Raw genomic sequence first — 13,608 nt, forward strand, 5'->3', positions numbered from 1 at the left:
ACTTCCTCGAGAGGATGGTTGTCGAGGCCAACGAGATAGGGAAGGTACTGTTGACCCCCAAGCCTATGCTCCCACTGTCCCCCGACGATCAACGTAGACACGACGAGGCCATCGCTTGCACTGTCTGCGTCAAGGAGTACACCGCCAACAACCGTAAAGTCCATCACCACGATCACTTTAACGGTAGGTACGTTGGTCCTTGGTGCAACGACTGCAACCGCTTGGCCCGGGACCCGCACTTCATCCCTGTGATTTTTCACAATGGCTCGGGGTACGACTTTCACCACCTGATCAAGCATCTTGGGTACGACAACGAGCGAATCAACGTTCTCGCCGAGAACGAGGAGCGTTACATCAGTGTGAGCAAGTCGGTTCGAATCCCAGCAGGATCAGACTCTACCGTCGAGCTTCGCTTCCTCGACTCCCTGAGGTTCCTCCCGGCCAGCCTCGATGCTCTCGCGGGGAAGCTGAGCAACGAACAAATGCACATCACCTCTGCAAACTTTCCAAACTTGGACGCCAGTCTCTTCAGGCGTAAGGGGGTCTACCCCTACGAATACGTCACCGACTCTACCAAGTTTGCGGAGACGTCGCTACCTCCCCAGGCGAAGTTCTACAGTCAGCTACGGGGCTCGAACATCACCGACGAAGAATATCACCACGCCCAGTCCATGTGGTGCGAGCTAGGTTGTCGAACTCTCGGAGACTACCACGACGCCTACCTCAAACTTGATGTGACGCTCCTCGCCGACGTGTTCCAGACGTTCCGTGCGACTGCAATGAAGATCTACCACCTGGATCCCGCCTACTTCTATAGTCTCCCCGGACTGGCGTGGTCAGCCATGTTTCTGGTGACGAAAGTCAGGCTTGAGCTTCTTTCGGACGTGGACATGATGCTGTTTGTGGAACGCGCTATCCGGGGTGGCATGGTCCAGGTGTCGCAACGGCACGCGCGCGCCAACAACCATCACATGGCTACTGGCTACGACTCCACCCAACCGTCGAGCTACATCATGCACACGGACGTGAATAACTTGTACGGGCACTCCATGATGCAGCCACTCCCCTTTAGAGGGTTCGAGTGGGCTGACCCTTCCAAATTTGACGTTGAAGGTTTCGACGATTCGGAACATGGGTTCTTCGCCGAGGTGGACCTTGAGTTCTCCGAGAAGCTGCAGGATTCGTTCTGTGATCTTCCCCCTGCACCCGAGTTCAAGTGTCCACCCGATTCCAACCAGACGAAGCTCGTCATGGATTTCGAACCCAAGAAGAATTACGTCCTTCACTACCGGAATCTCCGGTGGTTGATGCAGCGAGGGGTCACAGTCCACGCAGTTCACCACATCCTCAAGTTCGAGCATTCTCCATGGTTGCGTCCATATATTGAAATCAACACTGAACACCGCACCAAAGCCGAGTCCGAGCTTGATAAGGATTTCTTCAAGCTCATGAATAATGCGGTGTTTGGCAAGACCATGGAGAATGTACGGAATCACGTGGACATAAAATTGGTGACGAGGAAAGAGCGATGTCGTCAGCTTGTCGCGAGTCCATTGTTCAAGTCTCGAACAATCTACAACGAGCAGCTGGCTCTGATTCACATGAAGCAAGGTGTGGTGAGGCTCACCAAGCCCATCTACGTTGGAGCCACGGTTCTGGATCTGAGCAAGCTCCACATGTTCGAGACGTACTACGACATATTACGTCCACACTACGGCCACAACATCTCGCTTCTCTATACGGACACGGACAGCTTGGTGTACCACGTTCGCACAGCCGACGCATACGGGGATATAGCCACAGTTCCATCTTTGGTTAACCTCTTCGACACCTCGGGCTATCCCCAGCCGAACCAGTACGGTATCCTGGCCTGCAACAAGAAGGTGCCTGGCAAACTCAAAGATGAGAAGGACGGAGACGTGATTCTTGAGTTTGCAGGTCTTCGCGCCAAGGCCTATACCATCAAAGCCGAGGGCAGCGTTACCAAGAAGGCCAAGGGTGTCGGCAGACAGGTGGTTCGGGAGCATCTCACATTCGAGGACTTCGTCGATTGCCTCAAGACCAGATCGTCGGTTCTAAGAGCAGAACAGCGCATCCAGAGCGTCGACCATGTGTTGACCACCAACAAAGTGAGGAAGATTGCCCTGGATCCCAACGACGACAAGAGGTGCGTCCTCCAATGTGGAATCCACACACTGCCGTTGGGGCACTATCGCTTAGCAGAAAGCAAAACCTGCAACATATGCCCATCTTCAACAGAAGATTCATAAAAACAAAACAAAAAAAGAAAACAAAAAAAATCATTTTGTTAGTCATTACAAAAAAAAAACACTGACTGTCATTACAAAAAACTTTGACCGTATTCTTAAATAACCAGCATACCTATGAATCTCTTTGGTTTCCGAAAACAAACCAACATGGAGACTGTACACCGCGCGACGACAGATCATGAATTTCTACCTTCCATGTTACCTAAACTCAACGGTCTGTTGATCATTCACCTCAACAGCATTTGGACGAAATTGGATGAAGACGTCGGCAAAACTTTTTACATCTTCAACAACAATTTACATTTTTACGAAATTCCGATCGGTGGGAAACTTCAAATCACCACGAATCCGGAAAACGTAGGCGAAATCAAAATATCTACCGGCAAGATTATTTTACGAATCAAGCACGACAAGATGCTTTCTAACATTACGTACGATGTTTCCGCAGGAGATTATCTTTACGTTCAACTCCTGGGAGATTACGACAAACTCGTTCCTCTCTTCGTAGAATTACGAATCGTCTATCCTATTATAAATAACCGTTAACCAAAAATGCCTAACGACATTTTCGGCAACACCAAGCGTGTAGACCACGCAGAAGAGATTCTCATGTTGGACGTCCGAATTAAAAAGTTGAGGAGCGATTTGATCGCTTTGCAGGAGACCTTAAACAAAAGTTTAGAGTCCGAGATCGCTACGCTCCAAACGCAATGTCTCGACCCCATTCTGAAAATCGATTCCGAACTGAAAACGCTCATAAAAAATTATGTCGACGTACCTTCTTACGACAGCGTTCAAAATATACAGTTGAGCGTGGATTCGCTTCAAAATGATTTGGCCAAATTACAGCAATTTCAATCGAAAAATGAAGATTTGGAAAAATTGAAACTCGAAATCGAAAAACGAACTTCTGCAATCGAAAAGAATTTCTCTGAACTTCAAACCGTCGTGAAGGATATTGATGTAGAACGCTTGCATGTCGTCGTTTCCAAATTACAAGAAGAATTCACCGGCACGTTGGAAGAAATTAAATCCAAGTTACAGACTTTGGAAGATACCATGACGAACCTACCATCGTCGGACGAACTGCAGATCATCGGCAAAAGCGTCGCGAACATAAAAATTCAATTGGAGGCTTATCAAGATTTCGAACACATTCAAACCACCATCGCTACGCTTCAGGCGTCTCTGGAGTTGATCAACGAAGAAATTAAAAATATTCACGCTGAAGCGAACGCGTTGACGAGCATACAAGACACGTTAAGCACGGTTCAGCAGAAGATCGAATATTTAGAAAATTTGAACGTCGAATCCAATCTTGCTCATTTTCATCACGTGCTGGACAACATACAGGGTGACTTGGAATCGTTACGGACGAGCGTGCCTTCGAGCGAAGATTTGGAAAAATTGAAAACGGCGGTGACGGCACTATCCGATTCGAGCGACATCAAAAGTTCATTGAGCGATCTCGAGAGTAGGGTGGCCAATCTCCCCACCTCCAAAGAATTACACGCTTTGAAAAGGAACATATCACGTATGCTGAAACGACTAGAAACGGAAACGGCGAACGTGGAACAGATTCGAGACGAACTTGCTTCGCTGGTGTCGACGCTGCCCACTTCGCAGAGCGTCGCCGACCTTCACACGCAGTTTACCGAGATGCGAAGCATCGTGAACGATCTTACCGAGAAAAGTTCGAAATTGAATCAAGTCGAGAACCTTCAGAGTATCGTCGTCAACATCAGAGATCAAGTTGGAGTGTTGGAATCCACGCAGGAATCGACGCTGGCCTCTTTCGGTGCCAAGTTACAAGAACTCAACGAAAACTACAAGCAGTTGAACGTGGAAGTGAAAATCAAACCGTCATTTTCTACCGTAACGGATACCATAGTCGAGCATTTGTTGCCCATACAAAATACACTGGGACAGCTTCACAGCAACCTTGTTAGCGTCGATACTAAATTTGCTAAACTGCATTCTCTGCAAGCCATCGAAATCAACAGCGTACCCAATCAACAGAGAATCTCCACGTTCGTCGAAGGTAACAAACTGTACATGTTACATCCTTATCATCCGTACTACAAGTTTCTCCTCGATGGCACGATTCAGATAAACGAATTTTCGTACTGGTCTCACGGCAGAAAAGCTAGCGTTCCCACCATGACCTTGATATCGAATCGTGGTGTTCAGAAAGCAGGAAACATTCCTCTGGCACGTTGGAACGAAACGCGCAACGTATATGAAATACACGAAGACGAAGATCTTACCGTTTTCGACGTGAGTGCCGGCGATAAGCTGATCATTCAAAACACAGGTGAGGTGCCACCCTCTTTGAATCCCATCACGCTCGTGCTTCTCTTCAAACGTAATCTCTAAAAAAAATGTCTAGGCAAGCCATCGTCCAAGAATTGCATAAACCTGCACGGCGCAACTACGAACGTTTGGCGGTGGTGACCAAGGGCATCGACGACCTCTGGCAAAGTGACCTCGTGGAGATGAGCAGCGGCAATCTAAAAAACGTACATAAATTGAACAAGGGCAACAAGTACCTCCTCACAGTCATAGACACATTTTCGAAATTCGCATGGGCTCTAACTTTGAAGGCGAAAACGGGAACGTGCGTCACGGAAGCATTCAAGACAATTTTTCGCGAAAGCGGTGGCAGACGACCACGGTTTTTGCAAACAGACAACGGTAAAGAATTTTACAATGCCGTATTCCAAAAGTTTATTCAAAAACATGACATTCGACATTATTCGACCTTCAGTCACATCAAAGCCAGCATCGTGGAAAGATTTAATCGAACCTTGAAAACACACATGTGGAAACGATTCACGCTTCGGGGAAATTACAAATGGGTCGATATTCTGCCGGAAGTCGTCGATACCTATAATGATACGGTACACAGAACGATAGGCATGAAGCCAGCTGACGTTACCAAGTCCGACGAGCAGCGATTAATTTCCAGCGTTTACTGTCCAAAGTACACTCCCACGACAAAAAAAACTAAATACAAAATTGGAGACCAGGTGAGGGTCAGTAAATTGAAGCGAACGTTCGACAGGGGTTTCACACGAAACTGGAGCACGGAACTTTTTACCGTGGTTCGAGTTCTACCCGGAAACCGTCACACGTATATAATAAAGGACAGTGGCGGTGAAATTTTATTGGGGCGCTTCTACGAGGAGGAACTCTCTAAAACGAAATACCCCGACACGTACCTTATCGAAAAAGTTTTGCGTAAGAGAGGCGACAAACTTTTGGTGAAATGGCTGGGACTTCCGGACACGAGTTGGATCGATTGAAACGAAGTGATTCTATGAGTGCGTGGAATGTCGTGAAACGTCTACCTGATTCGGAAAATCGAAAGAAAAAAAGGAACGGCGAGTTGCTTCCCGACAGCATCCGCTGTCTGATCGTAGGTCCTTCGGGGTGTGGGAAAACAACACTGCTCGTGGACAATTTTCTCCTCGCACCGAATTGGTTAGATTGGAAGAACAGGCACCTGTACGTGTTCTCGAAAAGTTTGGAGCAATCCAAATACCAGCAACTGATGAAACTGTATGATGGTCTGGACATTGCAACGTTCTCTTCGGAAATAAAACTACTCGACGATTGTCGTGAAAATTCAGTCGTTGTGTTCGACGATGTCATCCTTGAAAATCAAAATGAAATTCGCAATTTTTTCACGCAAGGTCGTCACAAAGGAATAGATTGCTTCTTCCTAGCTCAAACGTTTTCCAAAATTCCAAAACAGTTAGTACGCGACAACGCTAATTTCATATGTTTGTTTCGTCAAGATCACACCAACCTCAAGCACGCGTACGATGACTACGTAGGCGGAGACATGAACTACAATCAATTTTCGGAACGCTGCTGCTCCCACTGTTGGAACAGTGACGATTTCGGATTCGCGACGATCGACATGACGAGGAAACCCAACGACGGAAAATACAGAAACAAAATCAACGACTTTCTAAACGTTGCAACGTTGTGAGAAACAACGTGTATAAATAACGTTATGACGAAACGAAAAATCGAAGACGAAAATCTCAAGCTTCGCGATTACCTCGCGAAACGCTTCAAAGGTTGGAAATCCGAGAATCGCGGATTCTACGAAGAGAAGAAACGTCAAGATCAACCTGTGATCGACGCCATCAGCGATCTAGGTAAAGAAATTAAAGGCGTCACGGAACAAAATAAAAATTTGATCAACGAACTCGTACCACTTGCTGCTAAAAGTTACACCGTACCCACGCCCATTTCGAGCATTCCTTCGACGCCGTTCGAACTGAAGGACGTACCGGCACGACGTCGAGCCATAGATAGCACGTTGTCGTCTTTGGATAAGATCGAGTTGGGACCTTTGGCACGAGACTACCTGAGCACGGGGAAATTCGACAAGGATGAAGTGTTCGGATTGTATCCGAGCATGGAGAGCAACGAAGGCGGCGGTGTGGTTTGGAAGATTGGAAAATCGAAGGTGACCTTCGAAGGCAACGACATTAAAGTTAATTAGGCGAGAAGGATAGTTGGAACAGGTATCCGGGTACGGTGGGACTGTGGGAACTCGTTGCCAAAAAGCAGCCGAAAGATTACACCGACGAAGATTACCAGAGTTACAAGGAAATTTTGATCATAACGGATGCCTTGTACCAGAACAACGATGCCTCGCAGAATAGGGTGAAATCGAGCAGCGGTGAGAAGTACAGAAATCTCATCAAACCGATTTGGAACCAGGTCAAAACAGGCAGCGGCGTCAAACTCTACAACACGTTACCCAAAGAGTTTGTGTGGGTGGACGACGTGCGCAAGCTCATAGACCGATTGTTGGTTATTGCAGGAGAGGAGAATGCAGGCAATCGTAATTTCTACAACGAGAAGGTTGGCATCGTGGACATGATCAGCGCCAAACTTTCCAACTTCATCGTGAACGACGACAAGGGCATAGGTTACCTCATCAAAATTATCAACACGCTGCCTCCGAGATTCTGGAACGTGGCCGAAGGAAAGGGACTCGTGAACGACATCATCAACAAGTTACCTTTCGAGATGCATTTACCTGGCTACCAGTACTGCGGACCGGGTACCAAACTCGAAAAAAGATTGGAGAGAGGAGACAAGGGTGTGAATCCGTTGGACGCCGCATGCAAAGATCACGACATCGCTTACAACACCACTCGCACCGATCTGGATGCACGTCACGAAGCAGACAGAAAGTTAGAGCACGCAGCTTTCGAAAGATTCGTCAGCAGAGACGCATCGCTGGGAGAAAGAGTTGCGGCACTGGGCACCACCATAGCCATGAACACAAAACAAAAACTTGGGTGGGGTATATAAATAACATACAGTAAAAAAAAAAAACATCATGTCTGGTATAACCGACTTGCCACACGAACTGCTGTGTAAAATATTCAAACATGCAGTAAACAGAGATTGTGAGGATATAAGAAAACTTTTGATCATAGCGAGATCAACGCCGGAATTTCGCATCCCTTGTGAAATAGCTGTCAAGGATTATCTTCGGGAGATTAGCGGCATGAGGTGCGGCGATCTCGACACTCTTTTTTCGGCCGCAGGGGAAAAATTAAACAATAGGTTAGATGAACTGCACGAGGCGAGGCAGGGGAGAAGACGATTCACAGATGATTGGCATAAGTCGAAACAAGAGACGGAAGATATCATCACGCACATCATCGCGTTTTCCGAAGCACAAACTTTCTTCCTCTAACACAGACAAAAAAAAATCTTCGATACAAAAATCTCGTGAAAAAAAAATATATATAAAATAACACACATCGTGAAAAAAAAAAAATCTTCGGTGTATATATAAATAACACATATTGTGAAAAAATTAAATTTCTCTAACACTGAAATTTTTCTCCTTCGATATAAGTGAAAAAAAAATGAGTGATCTCCAAGCATTAAAACAAATGCTAAATTTGTCAGTCGAGTATGTAAAAATTCAGGAATTGGAAGTCGACAAACCTTACACGATAACTTCCGGTTCAATCGTTTCTACCCAGTACGGTCCCAAGGTGCGTCTGTTGCTCAACGCACAATACAGTCTATTTTTACCGGATCGATACGCTAACATGTTATCCGACGAGAAGCTATCTATTTTAATCGAGAACAAAACTCGAATCGTGTACAAGGGGACAAAGGAACTTCTTGGTAAGAAAACGAAGCACGTAATAGAATTTGTTTAACAACGCTGCGCGGAGTATATCCTTGAAAAAAAAATTACACGAAACAAAAAAATCTCGGAACATACATATATATAAATAACATACCGTAAAAAAATTACACAAAAAAATCTCAGAACATTTATATATAAATAACATACCGTGAAGATAACTTATAGAGCATCAACATGAAGCCCAAGGGTGTCGTGTACCAGATACCATACTCCAATCTAAAAAATCTAGGTGCCCTCGATGGGTTACTCACCAACAAACAACGCGAGAAGAAACGTTCTTGCTTGACGAAAGGACACGGAATGAAATTACTTCTCAGCACACCTCAATTAAGACGCTTGCAGCGTTCGCGGAAACAGCAAAAAATCGGAGGTTTCATATTCAGCATCCCGGCCATTCTTGCGGCATTGGGGGCCGTTGGAAGTTTGGCCGGCGGAAGCGCCGCCATCGCGAAAACCGTCATCGACTCGAAGAAGAACAAGGCAGAATTGGAAGAACAGAAACGTCACAACCTGGCTATGGAGAAGAAGGGGAAAGGTATGACCAAAAAACAAAAAAGCAACCTCGATGCTTTGAAGAAATTTTAAAAAAAAGAAGAAGCCCTGTCCAACTTCGATATTGAATCTCTGATCGAATTGTTGGGAATAAGGAACTTCAGGGGTGTTTTCATGTCCGATTCTCTACCCTCTGCTGTGAAGAAAAAGGAGTATGGCGTGGTCAACCTGGACAGTTACAAAAATCCTGGTACACATTGGATATGCTACCTCAAAATTGACGATCACAATGCATTTGTTTTCGATTCGTTCGGTGGCACACCACCTGCTAGGTTGGTGAAGTATCTCAGTGTTGCCAACCTCTACTACAATGACAAACGCATCCAGGGTTTCACCGATGTTAACTGCGGCCACCTATGCCTTTCCGTTCTCGCATACATGTCTAAAATAAATAACCCGTCGGTGGAACATTTTCAGAAAGCATTGTGGAATCTTAAATACGATGGGCGTGTTCCATCTCACGAGCGAATCTTCAATCTTGAAACTCACGCTGCACGACGACATCGTCTATCCTAAATCCGTAGCTCTGCGTGCATTCTACAGCATGTACCTCATACCTAACGTCACGCAGCACAACAACAAAATTAGCGTCGGAAGCGAACACATCGTCGTCACGCCAGGCCAATACAATCTTTCCACTTTGCAAGCTCAGTTACCCAAAGGGACGTACCTTTCTCAAAATTCGGTCACGCACAGAGTGGAAATCGTGTCGGCGACGGAGACCGTGGACCTGGGTACCATGGGTGAACTTTTAGGTTTCGAGAACAACACAAAACTCGAAGCTGGCATCAAGCACACGGCAGCAAACATTCCTAAATTTCTGGCCATAGAGACTCTGAACGTTCACTGCAACGTGGCGGAAGGAATGATCACTAAATCTTCGGACGGGGAGTTGCTGGGAAGTCACAAGCAGACGGGAATCATAGCCACGTTCAAACCAAGTTCCGAATTCATGGAACCGATCATCTACACACCCTCTTCGCCGATCTATTTTCCAGTATGTCGCAACCGCATAGACGACATAGAGTTGGTGGTGACGAACGAGAAAGGAGAGGTGGTGGATTTCGCAGGTGCCACTACGACGGCCATCGTGGAGATCAACGTATAATAAATAACACGCATAGTGAAAATGGAACAAATCGAAAGTTACGAATTGCAATCTTTCCCTCCGAACCGTCGCACGTTCGCCAATCTCAACGAAGCGAACAGGGAGATCGAATACGACGTGGACGTAGGGGATGGGTTTGTTCATCCTCACAGAGCGGACCTCTACCTTCAATTCGACGTGGTGAAGAAGGAAAGCGAAGACGCGTTTCCACCCAATGCAAATTTGAAACTCGTGGACAACTTCGTGCCTCACCTGTTCTCGCAGGTGGAGGTGAGGAAACACAACACCGTCATCGACAGAATAGATTATCCAGGCATCACGTCGACGGCAGTGGGAACATTAAAATTATCCAAAACGGACGCGGCATACTACCAGGCGGGAGGATTCGAAGCGGGAACGAAAATATCGACGAGAAGTCACACGGTGCTCTTTCCCATGCGTCTGCTACCGGGATTCTTCTCCGACTACAAAGAGATCATGTGGAAGGGGGGATTGCGCGTCACGTTTCGAAGAGCAGCCAACGACAACGACGCACTGATGCGATACACCAACTTGAACGCCGACGGCACGCCGATAGCCAACACATTACCCGAAGCAGCCAAGTGCGTCATACGGAGCATGGAATTGAGAATGCTGATCGTGGAATACGAGACGAACTACGCCCTCAAGTACAAAGCGGAGATCTTGAAGAATCCGCAGGTGCCGATTCACTTTCACGGTTACCAGTGCGTGCAGAAGATGGCGTCGGGAAGTCACATGGAATTCGACGTGACGACGCAGTTCAACAACATACAGTTCGACATGCCAGATTTCGTCGTGGTGCTCTTTCAAACCGGTCGCGATAACAACCAGGAAAAAGATTCCAGCAAGTTCGACGACTGCAAGATCAAGAACGTTTATCTCAAGAATGGTAGGAACGAAGTGTTCCCGCGCGAGAATTACAACCTCGACATGACCAAAGACGATTACCTCAAACTTTACGAAGCTTACACGGCTTACAAGCGCGTGACCGAGGGAAACGTGGACGTGTACTACACGCCCAGCGAATTCAAAATCCGCAGGCCGATGTTCGTCATCAACACGACGAAGAGGAAGCAGGTGGTGGTCAACGATCGCACCAACATCAAGATCGTCTGCGAGTTCCACGACGCGCTGCCCGATGATACCATGTGCAGCGTCATCCTGATTGCAGAGAAGTCTTTCGCGTACGACGTGAAGAACGAGAGGGTCACAGAGCAGTTTTAACAGGTTTTTAACATCTTTTTCTTGCTCAATCAGTTACAATAAGAATTTTGTGCTAGCACAATAATAATACGAATTTCACTAGATCAGATCAGATGAGTTGGCAACACTAAACCGCAATTGATGTTGGTGAACTCGTGCACAAGCAACTAGTCAGTGTTGCCAACTCCTATTTGTAGGTTAGCTTCGTTTGTAAAATATTATATGGTGAAATATTCTTGGGGTGAGTTGGCAACACTGAACCGCAAATGATGTTGGTGAACCGGGTTGCTCCTACCTAGTCAGTGTTGCCAACTCCTATTTGTAGGTTAGCTTCGCCTGTAAAATATCATATGGTGAAATATTCTTGGGGTGAGTTGGCAACACTGAACCGCAATTGACGTTGGTGAACCGACTAGTCAGTGTTGCCAACTCCTATTTGTAGGTTAGCTTCGCCTGTAAAATATCATATGGTGAAATATTCTTGGGGTGAGTTGGCAACACTGAACCGCAAATGATGTTGCAGAACCCGGCCACCTACACTACTTGTACTTATCCAAATTAACTATGCCACACTCTTTGTTGAGTGGTTGTTCTGGTAAAGAATCAGACATGTATACACCTCTAAAATTTTTGATGCCCAGTGGTTTGATTAAAGCTTCAATATCTTGGTTTGTAAGCGGCTCTTGTTTTTTTTAAACTTATTCATGGCTCTCTTAACACCTTTGCCTTGTTTTTCCATAGCCAGATTATGGCGCTTCAATTCATCTAATTCTGCCTTATTCTTCTTGGCATCTATTACTGTTTTTGCTATGGCAGCTGATCCCCCAGCCAAGCTCCCCACAGCCCCCAAAGCTGCTAAGATGGCTGGGATACTAAATATGAAGCCACCTACATGTGATTTTTTTCTAGATTGTTGTAATTTTTTTAATTGAGGGGTACTAAGTAATAATTTCATACCATGGCCCTTGGCAAGAGAAGAATTTTTTTTCTTGCGCTGCTTTTTGGTTAAAAGACTATCAATAGTTTTTTAAAGAGATTTAAGACCTGCATAAGGTATCTGATACATAACGCCCTTGGCCTTCATTGTAGGTTTATTATATATATATATTCTGGGTTTACGTAGTTTAATTAAGTGGCTTAAATTTATTTAATTTATCACAACCCCCACCCCAATTTTTTGTTTGGTGTTCATAGATATGGTGGTACCCAATGCTGCTATTCTCTCAGTTAAAGAAGCATCTTTGCTTACAAATCTACCAAATGCAGCCTCTCCTAATTTTTTGTCTGCAACATGTCACCTATCAAGATCAGTATGTGTGTTGTATGCAATGTCATGGTTTCTACAAGCAGCATCTGGAGGATTAACACCAGGGTCACCTCTGTTTAATCTATGGTCTAGTTTGGTGCCTGGACCACAATACTGATAGCCTGGTATGTGTAGTTCAAATGGCAGCTTGTTTATGATGTCATTAACCAGCCCCCGACCCTCAGAGATATTCCAAAATTTGGGGGGTAGAGTATTAATAATTTTTATACGATATCCAATCCCCTTAGTGTCATTAACTATAAAATTAGACAATTTGGTGCTTATCATGTCCATAATTCCAACCTTTTCATTGTAAAAATTGTGGTTACCAGCATTTTCTTCCCCAGCTATCACCAGCAACCTATCTACAAATTTCCTGACATCATCAACCCACACAAATTCTTTAGGCAGGGTGTTGTATTGTTTGATTCCACTACCTGTCTTGATTTGTGACCATATGTGCTTGATTAAGTTGTTGTATTTTGCTCCACTGCTAGATTTGACTCTTTTTGTGTGGGATCATTGTTCTGGTATAGAGCATCTGATTTTATTAATATTTCTTTGTAATGCTCATAATCTTGATCTGTATAGTTGCCAGGCCTTTTCCGAGTCATCAGTTCCCACAATCCAGGTGTTCCAGGGTACTTAACAATCTTTCTCCAAGATGAGATTCTGAATATACAATCAGATCATCTCCCATAAATGTTACTCTAAAATTGCCAATTCTATGTATGATGCTACCATCAAGCTCTGTGTCAGCATATAAGCCAAAAACCTCATCTTTGTTGTCTTTAGGTGTGCTTAAATATTTTTGAGCAAGAAGACCCAATTCAATAGGATCCTGAGTAGCTTCAATTCTTCGAGGAGCAACAGGACTAGGTGTATGAATACTAGAAAGTGGGGTGAATGGATAATCTAATATGTTCCTAGCAGCTACAGGTACAAGCTC

Source organism: Lepisma saccharinum, chromosome 9 (assembly GCF_977018435.1).
Source record: "Lepisma saccharinum chromosome 9, izLepSacc3.1, whole genome shotgun sequence".
Lineage (NCBI taxonomy): Eukaryota > Metazoa > Arthropoda > Insecta > Zygentoma > Lepismatidae > Lepisma > Lepisma saccharinum.